Consider the following 6,000-nt stretch of genomic DNA (forward strand, 5'->3'; position numbering starts at 1 on the left):
CCTGAGGGTCACACACCCACCCAGGAGGGGAATTACTGCCCTTGCAACAATTAAGGAACAATAGAAATAACACAGAACTGAGCTTTAACTGCAGCACCCAGGTTAAGGTGGCTCAGAGGGAAGGGAACCGAGTCCCTACAGCAAAGCCCAGGTCTTGCCTGTGGGCTGAGATGTTCAGGAAATGTTTAAAGTTTTAGACTTTGAAGTAGGGCTCCGGCTCAGCTCCATCACAGGATATAAACCCCTTGATTTTCTAAACAGATATTGGTGTCTGACTGTGAATTTATTTTTCTTAAAACGTCTAGTGCAAACTTTTAACCAAAGCTATGGGTTTCCTAAAATGATTAATAAAACCAAAATGTTTACATGCGTGCCTGCCCTGTGCCGAATAAGCCCAGAGCCTCTCCCGTCCCCAGCAGAACCAGTAGCTTGTTCACTCTGAGATGCAGTCTGGGCAACCCCAGCCACGCAAGGCATATGCTCACAGCATAGGCTGGATGCAAATCCCTTTCCTGCAGGTAGGTACTTGCATGGTGTGCCTTCCAGAGCTCTACACATCCACACCGAGTCAGGGAGAACATCGCATCACACACATCCTGCCACACAAGCACACTCGGCCAGCAATCAGCTCCGTGACGTGGAATCCGGGCCCTTCCTGAACTCACACTGCTCAGTACACGCCTTACACCCTTCAGAGCCTCACTTCTGGCTTCCACTCCTGTGCCTGATACATCCCTCCCCCACAACTACCATTTGCTCTACCCTAGGTGCATCCCGTTCAGAGCCACCCCCACCCTGCTTTTTCCCACATCCTACCCCACACTCACCATTAAGGTCTTGGCGGCTTTTTCCTCATCTCCATCAAGGGAACTGGCTCTCTGGGGAGTATCTGCCACTAGTGGAGGTTAAGCAAAACAGACAGGGCCCTGCCTCATATTATGTGGACACATCCCTAGCTCACTAGTAGGGTGCTGAGTCTGAGACTGCCCCTCCCTCTGTCCTTCCCCGGTGCAGACTCCCTGCGCTCCCGTGCTGCTGCCTCCCCTAGAAACGCCCCATGCACCCTTTCACCCCTTTACCCAGCTCCCTTAGTCACCCGTAGCATGTTCTCAGGGAAGCTCTTTCTGGCCCCACAAAAAGTAGCCATGCCCCTCCTTTGTGTCCAACAGCATCCACATCTTACCCCTGAATCATTGTACTAACATCTCCATTCTCTTGGCCTTATCTGCTAGGAGACATTTTGTGAAGACAGCCACTGTGGCTTGTTCTTCACTGTATGTGTATCCAACACTCGCTGTCTGGCAGGGCTTGCAGGAGGCCCTTCACAAGGGTTTCTTAAGGATGAGTCTCTGGCTGGACCTAGGGACAGAGTAGACATATTCCATAGTTCTGGTGATCCCTGACTCAAAGCACGTCCTGATGTTCCACAGCTCCCAGGACTCCTGAAGACCATCTCCGCAGAGCAAGATGAAACTTAAAAATGAATGGTGTCTCTGGGTTCCACCCGAGCCCCCACTGATAAACGTCTCCTGTTTTCCTGAACTGCAGGTTCTTATAACCAGTTACCACTTTGGCACCTCCACTTGGATGTCTAATCAGATCTCAAGTGAGTCGTGAGCCAGATGTGGTAGCACGTGCCTTTAATCTCAGCACTTGACAGGCTGAGGCAGGAGGCTCACCTGTTTCAGGCCAACCTGGGCTCCATAGTGAAATTCTAACTCAAACAAATCAAAAACTACCATCTCCAAATCCATTTCTCTTGCCCTTCCAAAATCTGCTCCCTTTCTTCTAAGCAAATAAGAGCCTATTCTCCTACTTGCTCAGAAAAGAGGTTGAAATCATCTCTAGTTCTCTTTTCGTTCTCACACACCGCAATTCATCAAGAAATTCTGTTGGCTCACCTATGCACTACCTGAGCAATGCCCCACCATTGCCTAATTCAGCCCCCGTCTGGCCTACCCGGCCTCCTGCAGCAGGCTCCTGTTTCCTGCTGTTGCTGGCACCCAGCTGTAAACTGTTCAACCTTCAGCAGCCAGAGCAATTTTTTTTAAAACCTGCATTACACGACACACTCCTCTGCTCAAAAATTCCAGCAGCTTCCCTTCTACTTGATCTTGGCCTAAACAACTCTCTGGTTCCCCCAGCTGCCACTCCTCCCTGGAGCCTGCTGCTCCAGGCTGACGGGCCCCTGCCTGGCCCACAGATCCGCTCCCAACTCTGTCTTCCAAGACCACTGCTTTGGGCCACAAGACCTGCTCCCGCACTCACTGCATCACTCGCTGCAGGTCCCTCCTCAAATGCACCTAGGAGAGACACAGTCCCTGTCCAATGTGTCCACAGTAGCGTCCCCCAACTGCACCTTCATCCACCTTTTCTTCCTTACACTTAGCACCAGACAATCTTTCCCTTGTCAGGAATTTTGATTCTTCCATGCTTATTTGGCTGTAAGTTCAATGAGAACAGGGACTTAGTTGTCCCTTACTGTTATATAGTCAGCTTCTAGAACATTGTCTGGGCCCGGGGGTATACCTCAGTGGCACAGTTATCTGTCTGCAAGCGCAAGGTTCTGAGTTCAATTCCCAGTACCAAGAAAGAAAGAAAGAAAGAAAGAAAGAAAGAAAGAAAGAAAGAAAAAAGAGCATTGCCATTGTCTAGCTGCTAGCATACATATAGGATCACAGGCCCTACACAAACTCTTAGCCCCAATAGTCACACACCTTCCTCTAAAAGCTATCATTCTTAAGATTACTCACAAATGTGACCTCTGTGCCAGGACCTCTCCTCAGGAATGTATGGCACCCCCTTCCTTTCCTACCCATCAGTTTCGAGGACACACCCATGGTCAGGACTGGCAGATAGGTTTTACACACATGCCCCGCCACAGCACTCTCAATTATCTTCTCACCTTTGTTTGTACCTTTTCAGGATGGATAGAAGCCTTTCCCACAACCAGGGAAACTGCTGATGTAGTTACCAAAGTCATATTACAAGAAATCATTCCAAGGTTTGGTCTACCTCAGAGTATTCAATCAGATAATGGTCCGGCCTTATTTCTCAGATCACTTCACAGGTATTCTCGAGCTTACACATCACCTGGCACCTACACATCCCATACCACCCACAATCCTCAGGAAAAGTAGAAAAGGCAAGTGGCCTCATAAGACACACCTTACAAAACTCACTTTAGAACTACATCAACCTTGGCCTCAACTTTTGCCCTTAGCCTTAGCCAAGCTCAGGGCACTCCCCCGGGCTCCTACTTTCCTAAGTCCTTTTGAACTTAGGTACGGCAGGCCATTCTTACTCCACAATCTTCCTACTCCCCAAAATCTCCCTCCCCTGGCTGACTATGTCCCAGTCCTCTCCTTCCTCTGACACCTGTTGTGACAACATGCTGATCTCTGCCTTCCACAACCCTCTGGAGAAGCCAAGCCAGATCCTCCCCTATCCCCAGGAGATCTAATTTATCTCAAATGTTCTAAATCCACAGGACTACCACCAAGGTGGAGTGGCCCCCATCTGGTCTACTTGGCTACCCCTACAGTGGTCAAAGTTGCTGGACTCCCATCCTGGTTTCACATCACTCAGGCTAAGAGGTGCCCTCCCAGCCCTAAATCTGATCATTCTGAGTGGTCATCTCATCTTCTGTCGCTCACCTGTCTCTGTTTCACGAAGGCCTCGCAGCCACAGTTAACAGGCTAAGTCATGTTTTGTTATCCACTTTGGTTCCTAATTTCTTCCGTTCTATTCATGATCATTTCTACAGCAGGACTCTTGACAGTCTTTCCCAAAGACTCCCACATCATGCATAAGATCATCTTCATGATGCTCTATGCAATGACTGTGGTAGTTCTGTCTACCCTCAGCTGTCTGGTTAAGCGTGACATCCCTGAAAGCCTAAACTCTTCCCTTCCCTATACTGGTACAGCCACCCCCTTCCCTACTCCTCCTATTTTTTCCAGTTCATTCCTTGGACAGGCGACAGGTTTTACACACCTACCCTCTTAAGTTTATGCTTTCAGATGGGGGAGTAATCACCTCTCATAACATCACTCCTCCTAACCTCACACTTAATTTTCAGAATTCTACCTCACTGTGACAATGATCCTACCTCAATGTCATGCTGATATAATGACATGTCTAAATCAAAAGCATGTTTCCCTCTACCTCACCTGGCTCCTTAAATATGACAGTGCCATGTCTCCTCATAACATCATGTCTCTTTGTTTTTGCAGTCTAACATCTGTGCATTCACCAGTGATTTGTCCTGGCTAAACCACCTGGCACCAGAATCTACCTGGGCATCCACCACCACCCCATGGACTCCCCTAGACTCCAGTACAGCGCCACCTGCCAGCAGGAAATAGTTTTAAAAAATCTTCCCTCCTTTTCATAATAATAATCATAAGATGGCATATGAATGGGTTTTGGCCCAGACAGGACTCTGTAGCTAGAAAAGCCTCAAGGGGAACCAGGAAGCTCCTGTCTCCCCCACCCCTAGGAATTTACCTGTGATGTCCTCTTTCCCGCCCCTGGGAACTTACCTGTGGTGCCAAACCTACCACCAATGGGCTACCCGTGCATCCCTGATGCCGCCTTAGGTTCCACCCCAAACCGAGGCTACTTACACACCCCCGACGCCTCGCGTCCGCCAGACAGAAAGCCAGACTCCAGCAGTGGGGTGCTGGTTCTCTCTCTCCCTGTTCTTAGAATAAAGGCCTCTTTTGTTTTATACTTCTCATTGTTTGGAAATAATCCTATCAGTTCTGCTGAGAGAAACTCAGGTAATCTAGAAACACGTGCCTTGGGGCCTGGGTGGAACAAAGGGAGGGCTCCGAATGTCACCCCCTTGGTAAGCCTGTGGGAATAGAGCTGCCATAGTTTAGTCAGCAGATAACAGACCCAGGTTTGTACTTGGAACTTTCCAAGCATTTTTTTAATGCTGAAACAATAAGCTTCTACCTCTACTGCCTTAAAAAACTGATCACCACAGTGTTTTATTACCAGGATAAATGGAAAGGATCCTGTTTCCACAAGCAGTGGACCATTGACTTATAAACTCGCTCATTCTGAGGGCTGGTTGTAACTCAAACTGTTTGTAAGTCAAGATTATTTTTCCCATGAGAAAGAATGGAAATACCCATAATGCATTCTGAACCTCCCAAAGCACCCCTTAACAACCGTTTCATAATAAAAATGGTTGTATAATGTGCGTAATGTACCAGAAACACCAACTGTTTTCCCAGTGTATCCACCGGGAAGATATAAAATGTGCCTAGTTTACCAGAAACAACAGTTTCATACTGTACTCACTGAAAAATATTTCCAAAAGATGAGAAGTATAAAACAAAAAGTGGCCTTTATTCTGAGAATATGGAGAGAGATGACCGGAACCTTCCACCGCTGGCGTCCGGCCATCTCTCCTGCAGAACACGTGCAGTGAGGCACAAAAGCAGCCTCGGTGTGTGGTGGAACCTAAGGGGGGCATTAGGGATGCACAGGTAGCCCATTGGTCCTAGGTTTGGCGCCATAGGTAAATTTCCAGGGTCGGGAAGATGGCATCACAGGTAAATTCCTAGAGGTGGGGGAGAGAGGGGCTCCTGCTTTAGGTTGAGTCTTTCCTGGCTACAGAGTCGTGTCTGGGCCACAACCCTTTCACTCACCTTCAAGTTGACACCTTTGGCTCGGGAAAGGGAGGATGAAGTGGGAGGTGGGCATTGTTTGAAAGCAGAGTTCCTCCACAGCATCAGGAATCTGCTCTCGGGTGTCTTTTCTCTCTTGGGAGAGTCTGCAGCCCACTAGGCCTTGTTTCTGGCTCATTAGGTCTCAGCCTTTTCAGAGCTAAAAACTGGCCTGTGTCTTTCTTTTCTTTTTGGTCTGGAATATGAAATGACCTTGTCATTAACAAGCAAATAAGTGATTGGCTTTTTCTCTGTCTGGTGGGCCTTCTCTACAAATGTTTAAAACTCTGTGTATTTTTTCAGGATTTCCCTTATTTTA

The sequence above is a fragment of the Cavia porcellus genome, unplaced genomic scaffold, assembly GCF_034190915.1.
Source record: "Cavia porcellus strain 051 isolate PalLab524CR breed Dunkin Hartley unplaced genomic scaffold, mCavPor4.1 scaffold_22, whole genome shotgun sequence".
NCBI classification, from domain to species: Eukaryota; Metazoa; Chordata; class Mammalia; order Rodentia; family Caviidae; genus Cavia; species Cavia porcellus.